Source organism: Geotrypetes seraphini, chromosome 7, assembly GCF_902459505.1.
Source record: "Geotrypetes seraphini chromosome 7, aGeoSer1.1, whole genome shotgun sequence".
NCBI lineage: Eukaryota > Metazoa > Chordata > Amphibia > Gymnophiona > Dermophiidae > Geotrypetes > Geotrypetes seraphini.
The window spans coordinates 153,222,148-153,233,499 of record NC_047090.1 but is presented as its reverse complement, the minus strand read 5'-3'; positions in this window follow the sequence as shown (position 1 = coordinate 153,233,499).

The following is an 11,352-nucleotide window of genomic DNA, read 5'->3' as shown; positions in this document are numbered from 1 at the left end:
TTGTGTCATCTGCATAGTGCAGGCTGTTTATATTTTGGCCAACAACTTTGAAACCAACACTCTCTTCTTCCAAATTTGCTTTTCTGAAGATGGCTTTCGCCATAAAAGTTGAACAGGCAAGGTAATAAAATGCATCCTTGCCTGATGCCACATTTTATTAGAAACCATCCTTCCCTGTCAACAGCCCTCCTTGGCACAATCGCATATCCAGCAGCCCCCTCCCCCCAAAACAAAAAACAATCCCGTGACTCTCCTGGCTGGGTCAGCCCCTTCACATCTCCTGGGGCAGGCCTACCACCCTTAGATACTTCCTGCATGCAGGGCTGCTCCAGAACCTTCTTGCCACAGCATCCCTCCTGGATGGAAGCCACATCAGGAGGGACTCAGTGGCAAGAAGGTTCTGGTTGGAGCAGCCCTGCATGCAGGAAGTATCTAACAGGCTGGTAGGCATGCCCCAGGAGACTTGAAGGGGACACCCAGCTAAGAGTCAAGAGTTTGTTTTTTTTTGGTTTGCCACTGGCCAGTGGGGGGGGGGGGGGAGGGTGTTGCACTTGTGAAAGGAGGAGGGAGTTGCTTGGGCTGCTGTATATGGACCAGCTGAAGCTGAAGGGAGACAGTTGCTGGATCTGGTCTGGGGATTGGGGAAGGGAAACAGGTGCTGAGCCCATGTGGTGGGTGGAATGGAGCGGAGAGGTGCCAGACCCACATCTGGGTGCTGGAGGGGATAGGTATTGGACCCATGGGAAGGGGAAGTGCAGGATCTGCAGGAGGAAGAGAAGGAAAGAGAAAAGCTGAACCTAGGGGATGAAGGAAGAGTGAGTGAAATATTGAACATAGTAGAGGGAGGGAGAAAGTGTGAGAGAAGCTGAACATGGAGAGATACACAAAGGGAAGATGGTGGGCATAGATGGGAGCATAGAAACAGGGACAAAAAGGTGAAATCTGCATGGGGTGGTATATGGATACAGACGGGTAATGTTAGACATGGGAGAGTATATGGACAGAAGATGGCTAGACATGGGGAGAATAAGAACACGAGGAAAATGCTGGACAGGCGGAAGACAGGGATATAGAGGAGTGATACGGTACACAGGAGGAGGGGATCATAGAATAATGAGCTGATGAAGGCAGGGAAATGGACATGGGGGGGGGAATACTATAAAGGGAAGTAAAGGAGAGAGTAGGGATATGTGTGCAGAACATGGGAGGAGGGAAGGGGGGGGGGTGATATACACAGAGATGGAAGATGAATGGAGAAAGACAACATGTCAAATGGTCAGGAGACCACAAGTGAGTTAAGAGAAGACAAGGCAGAAACCAGAGCCTGAGATCAAAGTGATGCAAAGAATAAAATGACCAGATAAAAGGTAGGAAAAAAAAAATATTTTCTATTTTGTGATTAGAATATATGTATCCTGCTACAGCTGGTGTTAGACATAACTGGGAACTGCAAAGCCCAGGCTGTGCTTCCAGCTGGCTTAGGGCTCTCTTGGACCAGGGGGTAGTTGCCCGAGTTGTACTCCCCCAACACTATTCCTGCCATGTGTGACCAAAGTATTCTGTTAGCTTGATTTTTCTATGTAGCATTCTGTAGCAATTTGACTTCAGTTTTCTTGATTGTAGGGGGGGGGGGGGGGTGTCAGGGGTCTTGTTGATCTTTGCTTTGTATTGTGATTTATAAAATAACAATTGTACAGAATAGTGTTTCTTTTTATACTTTAATAAGTTAAGTATAAAACTATTTGAAGTTTGTGCAGATAGGATTGGATGGGACAGGGACTGAGCTTGTGGAAACAGGGACAAATCCCCCCCCCCCCCATGTCATTCTCAACCTGAGAGCTTATACTTACCTGGGGCTTTGATCACCCTATCCCGATTCTAGTTTAAAGCCTCTTCTAACAAGTGATTAGAACTAGACTGAAGTGACTTCATTTCCAGTGTTGACACCCATGTCCCTAGAACTAGATTCAATACATTTTTCCCTTTCAAAAATAATGTACAGTGAATATTACTCTTACAACATGCATGAACAATCACTTTCTGAACCATTTCTGGCTGAATAGTTTGCTAATTTAGCACTGTTCAGCTGGTCATGTGCCTTGTATCTAACATCTAAGCAGTAATGTCTTTTTTTTTTAAAGCTATTTGTCATGATTTTTGAAATCGCAGCTGTCGGGGATTTTTTCCCCCCTCCTTTGATGCTGATTCTTGAGTTCCATCTAATGGTAGCTGAAGGAGGTGCAATCTGCTGCTAGCCAAAGAGGTTATTTATTGATCGATTGATTGGGATTTAACAACCACCTTCTATGAAGAGATTCACCCAAGGCAGTGTACAGTTCAACATAAAACTTACAATTTTGGCAACAGCATAACAAAAGTAAAATGGCCACCAACACCTCTAGTAGTAATTTTGCATCATTACACCTAAGGTCAGGCACATATATATATATATATATATATATATGCAAAATTTCATACATGGAAGTCTGTAGTGCTAATATTGTGATGATAGCAGAGATTACAATTCTGTTTAAAACTGGCAGCTATAAGACAAGAGCAAGTGGGCATCACTGATTTCACTTCCTATAGGGGTTTCTAGCAAGTCTAAGGATTGGAAGGAGGGGACCTTGTCCAACACTGGTTTGGGATGGTTTTTAGCCTGGGGGGGGGGGGGGGGCAACTGATGCTTAAATCAGGGAGCAGTGATTTTAAGAAAGCAGCTTCCATAGCAGGAACAAGGGAGAGGGGTGAATGTGTGTCTGTCACCTCAGGTCCAGCTTTCTGAAAGCACTGCACCTTGTCCTGACTTAACCACTGGACTTCACTGCTATATGTCCCTTTTCTAATGACAACTCTTTTCAATGCAGGCTTTATTGTAGTACAATCTGTCCAGTATCGAAGTAGCACATCTTATTTTCTAATCATAGCACAAAAGGGCACAGTGGGCTGAATGTGTGTGTGTATATATATGTATATACATATATACACATACACACACACATTCAGCCCACTGTGCCCTTTTGTGCTATGATTAGAAGATAAGATGTGCTACTTCTATGCTGGACAGATTGTACTACTGTATTATATTATAGAATACAGGATTATCCTTAAGACTACTTTGGTTCTAATCAAAGAAACCAGGTTATAACAAGGGAATTCTGAATCCCTTAAAGCAGTGGTCCCTAACCCTGTCCTGGAGGACCACCAAGGCAATCAGGTTTTCAGGCTAGCCCTAATGAATATGCATGGAGCAGATTTGCATGCCTGCCACTTCCATTATATGCAAATCTCTCTCATGCATATTCATTAGGGCTAGCCTGAAAACCAGATTCGCCTGGTGGTCCTCCAGGACAGGGTTGGAAACCACTGCCTTAAAGCACAGGTGTCAAAGTCAAGGCCTGCAGAAGCATTCCCTCTGCACACTGCAGCTATGAGGAAGAGGGAGCTGGCCAGAAGATAACATCAGGGGCATTGGACCACCATAAAACAGCCAGAAGTTAAGACACCCGCCAGAGGGAGGCACAGCATGGAGGGAGGGAGACAACGAAAGGTAGGGGAATGATTTTATTTTCAATTTAGTGTTTGAATTGTGTCAATTTTGAGAATTTTAATCTGCTGTCTATATTTTGCACTGCTCAGGAAGAAATACATTTGTTTCTTTTTCACTGGGGGTTGTACTGCATGCAGAATCTTAAATCTTAGGGTGTTTATTTAAAATATATTAGTACTTTTAGTTTTTGGTCCCATATTTGGATAGGGGTTATCTGTGTTCTAGTAGGAATGAATGTTGAGAAGCATAGTGTGCTTTGTATAGTTTAATATTGTGGCTAACCATTATGTGTTAATAAGATTATATTGTGTATGTATGTGTGTGTATATATATATATACATATATATATATATATGAATGGAAAAAAATTGTTAATAATTAGTACTATTATGGGGGCAGGGTCTGGCCTACAACTTAGCCTGTGCTTTGGATTTCAGCCCTTTAATGTGATTGAGTTTGACACCCCTGCCATAAAGTATACTTTGAGGAAGGGGCTGAAAACCAGGGAAACCAGTTTCAAATCCCTTATTTCTTGTGATCTTACATAAGTCACTGCACCTTCCATTATCTGGCAGTAGAAACTCAGATTGTAAGCCTTTTAGGTACAGGAAAATATTTACTTTACCTGACTTGCCTTGACCTACAACTACAAAATAAATTTTCTTAATGGAGAGAAGGTAGTAGATATATATCACAAAAGATACAGATATAAAAAGCATTATCCCAGGACAAGCAGGCATGATATTCTCACATGTGGGTGACGTCATCTACAGAGCCCCGATGCGGAAGCATTTTCAAGCAAACTTGATTGAAGATTTAAGTTTGCTCTGCTGCTCCACGCATGCGTGCCTTCCTGCTCCACTAGGGGGCGCATCCCCTTGTGGTCTCCAGTTCAAAATTTTCCACTGAGCCTAGAAGTCGTGTTTTTTCAGGCTCTGCCCCAACTGCCTTCTAGCACCGCGATTTTCTTATTTTTTTTTTCTCGATTAAGTCGCTGTGCGCAAATTTTTTCTTGTTCAACTTGTTCCTGCTTCGTTTTTGAACCGACCCGGAGGCTTCCGGGTCCCCGTGGCCACGTGGCTACTCGAGCCGCGGCCACTTTCGATTCTATGTCCCGGCCTTTGACAGGCTTTAAAAAGTGCACCCGGTGCGAGCGGCTTCTTTCCATCACAGACCCGCATCGCCGGTGCATCCTCTGCCTGGGGGCCGCTCATCCAACCGACTCCTGCCCCCAGTGTGCTACTTTCCAGAACCTGGCCCTCCGCCAAAGAAAAGCCCGCATGGCGAATCTCTTCGCCGCCGACCAACCCTCTACCTCGGCCTCGAGGTCGGCCCCGGCCCCGAATACCTCGGCATCGCCTCGAGACTCGAATCCGAAGTCTTCGGGACAACAGAAAGCCTCGGCTCCGGGTAAGTCCCCTCTTCAGGTTCCGCAACAACGAAGAAGCCAGCCTCGGGGACACCGGTGACGCATGGCGGAAGTCCCATGCTCACAGCCCCGGCGAAGCCCTCCAAGCCTTCGGGCCGTGCCTCCACCACACGGGAATACTCCGATACGAGGTCGCCCCCGGTGGAGCGCACCGAGGCAGTGGACATGCCCTCGATGCTGTCCGTGCCCGTTTTCCAGGACCTACTCTGAGCGATGATTTCATCGGAGCTGTCCGCTGCAATGGCCCATCTACAACCGGCCTCGACCTCGACCCCGCATGTGCCAGACCAGCCTGAGCCTCGCGTCAAGCCACCTCGAGGAAAAGCGCGCAAGCTTCGCCGCATCCCATCCTCCTCAGACTCCTCGCCGAGACACCCGAGGCGCTCGCCCTCCACAGACCGCCGCGGGCAAAACGTCATGCTAAAACGACAGAAACCTCGAACCGCCGTACCTCCAAGAAGGCCCAAGGTTCCCCCACTCTACGAGGCCGTTCACCTACACCTCATACGGGACCGCTGAGGGTGACGGAGCTATCACTCTCCAACCCGCGCATCCTCCGAACTCCCCCTCGTACCGGGGCTCCGATCCGAGGTTTCAGACTTTCACCGAAGGAGTCCGGGTCGAGGTCACCGATTCGTCATCGATCGGTACCCCGAACCCCGGCATCGTCTCAGAGGGGCTCCTCGAGACGGCGGAGATCCACAACCCCGGAACACTTTCACAGTGCTTCCCCGGTCTCGGACCGTGGATCGGAGCAGAAACCTCGATACTCGAGGGAAGCCTCCCCATCCTTCTCCACCCGACAGAGGTCTCGTTCACCGACCCCACAAGGGGCCTCGGGAACATCCCGCCCATCCTTCTCTCGCTTTGTCCAGGACATGGGCCATGCTTTGGACTTAGACCTCCAGTCCGACTCCAGATACTCTAAAGAGTACCTAGCGGAGCTGGATATGCCTTCACTGCCCAGAGAGTCCCTTCGCTTACCGCCTAACCCGGTACTCCAACAGGCTTTCTTCAGAAACCTTGAGACCCCCCTATATGGTCACAGCAGTACCCTCCAAAATGGAGGCTAAGTACCGTACAGTACCCTTCCCGGGATTTGAACAACCGCAGCTCTCCCACCAGTTGCTGTTGGTAGAATCCTCCTTGAAGAAGGCTCACCCCTCCAGGGTCTCAGCGGCGGTCCCCCCAGGCCGAGAAGGCCGAACCCTAGACAAGTTCAGCAGGAGACTATATCAAAATGCGATGATGGCCTCTAGAGTGCAAAGCTACACTTTCACCTTCACATCCTATCTCAAACATCTCATTGGACTACTGAGAGCCTTTGAGACTGACTTACCGGCCTCCCGCCAAGGAGCGTTTAGCCTGCTTGCAGAGTCCCTCTCCATCCTACGCCTCCATCTATTCCACGCGGCCTACGATGGCTTCGAACTCTCCTCCAGAGAGGCAGCCTTTGCTATCGCCATGCGCCGACTAGCTTGGTTGCGCCTGGTCGACATGGACCCCAACTTACAGGACCGGCTGGCTAACCTCCCCTGTTCGATGACACTATCGAGGCAGCTACAAAATTGTAATTGTAATTGTAATTGTAATTTATTTCTTATATACCGCTACATCCGTTAGGTTCTAAGCGGTTTACAGAAAATATACATTAAGATTAGAAATAAGAAAGGTACTTGAAAAATTCCCTTACTGTCCCGAAGGCTCACAATCTAACTAAAGTACCTGGAGGGTAATAGAGAAGTGAAAAGTAGAGTTAGAGGAAAAATAAAAATAAAATAAACATTTTAACAAGACAGCATTGATCTAAATACTTTAGAAGGTAGAAGAGAGGAGAGAAAGGAATAGAAGCAGAAGGGGGAGCCGTTGAACAGTAGAATTCTGGAGAAATTTAAATGATAGAAATAGAACAAAACAAAGACAAAAGGCAAAACAATAGATAAGATTAAAGATAAATCTTAAGCTGGAAAGAAAAATAAAATAAAACTTTGTCTTCAATCCACGGTTTCAGCGTCAGTGATGAAGTGGAGCAAGTAAGTTTAGGAGGAGCGATTGACGTTTCCAGAAAGGGCTTCTTCAGGGAAGAGACTTGGCAGACAGTCCCAGGATGCCTATGTCTCCTCCCCTGTGATGTTCTCCCATCCATGCATTCCCTCCCAGACACACTGCCTGTGCCCCAGCTGCTCCAAGGAGGCTGTCCCAGATGAGGCCCACGGTGAATGCAGGATTCTCTCCTCTGCGGGAAAGCCGCCCGGAGCCGACAGTCGATCTTCTTAGCGGATTGCATGGGGGGAAGAGTTCACACTCTTGGTAGGATCGGGTCTGTGTGCTCTCGGTGGTTGTGGCTGGTCTTGTTGCTGCTTAGGTGTAAAAGCAGTTGATCTCCACTGCTGCTGATATTTAAAAGCAGGCAGATTGATCTCTCCAATGGACTGCAGGGGGAGGAGTTCACACTCCTGGCAGGATCGGGTCTGTGGGCTCTTGGTGGTTGCGGTAGGTCTCGCTGCTGCTTGTATGTAAAAGCAGTTGTTTTTCTACTGCTGCTGATATTTAAAGCAGGTAGATTGATCTCTTAAACGGGATATAGGGGGAGGAGCTCACATGCCTGGTTGGATCGGGGCAAGGGCTCCTATTATAGGCAGCTGGTCTTACTGCTACTTAGGTGTTAAAGCAGTTGATCTTCCTAGCGGACTGCAGGAGGTGTGGAGCTCACACTCCTGTCATGATCTGGTCTATGGGCTCTTGGTAGTTGCGGTTGGTCCCAATGCTGCTTAGGTGTAAAAGCAGTTGTTCTCCCACTGCTGCTGATATTTAAGCAGGTAGATTGCTGGGGGAATGCTGGGGGAAGATCTTATATGTCTGGCTGAATCGTGGCAAAGGGTTCCCGGTAGTGGCGGCTGGTCCTATTGCTGCTTAGGTGTAAAAACAGTTGATCTTCTTATCGAATTGTAGGGGGGGCAGATCTCACATTCCTGGCAGGTTCGGGTCTGTGGGTTCTTGGTGGTTGCGGATGGACCCGCTGCTGCTTAGGTGTAAAAGCAGTTGTTTTCCCAATGCTGCTGATATTTAAAAGCAGGCAGATTGATCTCTCTAACAAATTGTATGGTGAAGAGCATACACGTCTGGCTGGATTGGGACAAAAGCTCTCGATAGTGGCGGCTGGTCTTGGTGCTGCTTAGGTGTAAAAGCAGTTGATCTCCTACTTCTGATAATATTTAAAAGCAAGCATATTGATTTTTCCAACGGAATGCTGGGGGAAGAGCTTACTTGTCTGGCTGGATCAGGGCAAAGGGCTCTCGGTAGTGGTGGCTGGTCCTGTTGCTGCTTAGGTGTAAAAAACAGTTGATCTTCCTAGTGGACTGCAGGGGGAGGTGGAGCTCACACTCTTGGTTGGATCGGGTCTGTGTGCTCTTGGTAGTTGCGGATAGTTCCGCTGCTGCTGAGGTGTAAAAGCAGTTGATTTCCCACTGTTGCTGATATTTAAAAGCAGGTAGATTGATCTCTCCAATGGACTGCAGAGGGAGGAGCTCACATGCCTGGCTGGATCGGGGCAAAGGGCTCTTGGTAGTGGTGGCTGGTCCTGCTGCTGCTTAGGTGTAAAAGCAGTTGATTTTCCTAGCGGACTGTAGGGAGGGTGGAGCTCATATTTTTGCAGGATCGGGACTGTGGGTTTTTGGTGGGTTGGTCCCGTTGCTGCTTAGGTGTAAAAGCAATTGATCTCCCACTGCTGCTGATATTTAAAAGCAGGCAGATTGTCCAGGGAGAGGAGCTCTGCACTCAAACTGCCATCCTCCTCGCCTCCAAGTTCCGGAACGCCTCTCCGAACACGAACGCTCGTTTGCCTCCCTCGTGAACCATCCACGTCCAGGCCATTCAGAGCCCCTCCGCGCTGCTACCCACAAAAATCCACTCCTGCCTTCTCGCAGCCTCCGCCCAGGCGCCCGCAAGCCCACCATCGGGCCCCGCCCAAGTCCCAACCGCCTACGACTACCAAACCGTCCCCGTCCTTTTGACGGGACACGCGGAAGGGTGCGGGCCCCCTCCACCGTAGTCCCAGGCCTCCTTCCCATCGGGGGTTGCCTCAAGGTCTTTTACCCTCACTGGGAACAAGTCACGTCGGACGCATGGGTCCTTGGCGTGATCTCATCAGGATACTCTCTCAACTTTCGGGCCATTCCTCCAGACAACCCCCCAAGGAATTGTCCTCCCAACCGGACGCAGCTACCCCTACTCCTCTCCGAAGCTCGAGATCTGCTTCACCTGAGAGCAGTGGAGGAGGTTCCCCCCGGCCAACGGGGGAAGGGCTTCTACTTTAAACTTCGTATCATTCGTTCACTCATTTCCATCCTAAATACCGACTCGATCAAGATCCTTATTCATTCTTAGTTATCTCCCATTTAGATTACTGCAATTCATTATTAAATGGACTACCCCAAAAAGAACTACGCCGTTTGCAGATCATACAAAATACCGCTATCAAACTCATTTACAAAACAGGTAAATTCGAACACGTTACTCCGCTTCTTAAGGAGGCTCATTGGCTCCCAGTCACACACCGTATAATTTATAAAATCCTACTACTCTCCTTCAAAATCAAACTTTCTCATCTGCCCCTATTTCTAGACAAACTGCTAATTCCTCAAAGTTCTCCCCGTATCTTACGATCTACGGACCAAAAACTCCTTTTCATCCCCTCCCTAAAAGAATCCTACTATACAAGAAAGACTAATTTTGCCATAACAGCACCTACGCTATGGAACTCTCTCCCTCAATTTCTTCGGGATGAAATCCATTTAACTAAATTCAAAACTAATCTTAAAACTTTCCTATTCCAAGATGCCTTTAATAAATCTTAATCTTTTCTAACCACTTATATACTCATCCTTGTCCCAAAAGTTCTCTTTTATTCCTGCGCATATCTCTTATACCAAGCACCCTTGTCCTTTATGTCCTATCCCTTCCCTCTATCTCATTTCCTCTTATATTATGTAACTTTTCCCTTCCTTCCCATTTTTTCCTCACAGTCATGTTTGTCTGTATATGTCTAATATGTTTTCGCTAATTTTTCCAACACACCAATAACTAGTTCTTACTCTCCTATTTAAAAAATTTTTTTTTTATTGTTAACCGGTCAGATATTTGTTTTATGATCGGGATATCAAAAACCAATAAACTTGAAACTTGAAACTTCTACTCCCGTTACTTCCTGGTACCGAAAAAAACAGGAGCCCTTCGCCCAATACTAGACTTGAGACGCAACAAATTCCTGGTACGGGAAAAATTTCGGATGCTTTCCCTGCCAACCCTCTACCCCCTGATCGACGAGGGCGACTGGCTCTGCTCCCTCGATCTGAAGGAGGCGTACACACATGTTCCAGTGCACTCCGCTCACCGCAAGTTCTTGCGTTTTCAGGTGGGAGACCTGCACCTGCAATACCGAGTCCTCCCCTTCGGCCTAGCATCGTCACCTCGGGTCTTCACCAAGTGCCTCGTGGTGGTCGCAGCTACCTTACGCTCACAGGGTCTTCAGGTTTTCCCCTTCCTGGACGACTGGCTGATCAAAGCACCGTCCAGGGAAGGGGTTATCTCAGCGACCCAACAGACTATTATCTACTTACAAAGTCTGGGGTTCGAGATAAAATTTCCCTAAATCCCAACTACGGCCCTCGCAGTCCCTACAATTCATCGGGGCCACGCTGGACACGGTTCGCCTCCGTTCCTTCCTCCCCCCTCTGCGTCTAGAGGCGTTAGTAAGTCTGAGCCGAAGGATCTCACTGATGACCTTGGTATCAGCTCGACAGATGATGACTCTCCTGGGCCACATGGCCTCCACCGTCCATGTCACACCCTTCGCCCGTCTCCATCTGAGAATCCCTCAATGGCGTCAAGACCGGGACCCGATCGATCGTCCCGTGACAGTGACTCCTTCCTTGCAACGATCGCTCCGCTGGTGGGCCGACTCTTCAAATCTTTCCAAAGGTTTGCTCTTCCTTGCCCCTCCTCACAGCAAGGTACTCACCACAGACTCGGAGTACGCTTGGGGAGCCCACCTGGACGGCCTCTGCACTCAGGGGATGTGGTCAGCAGAAGACCGCCGCTGTCACATCAACGTGCTAGAACTCCGGGCCATCTATCTCGCAGCTGGAGCTTTTCAACATCTGCTTCATGACCGGGTGGTTCTCATCCGAACCGACAACCAGGTAGCAATGTACTACGTAAACAAACAAGGGGGGACAGGGTCTTGGCTCCTCTGTCGGGAAGCCATGCGCCTCTGGAAATGGGCAATCTCCAACAACACCTTCCTTCGAGCGGTGTACATACAAGGAGAACAAACTCAGCCGCCTCCTCCAGCCACACTCAGACTCAGCCGCCT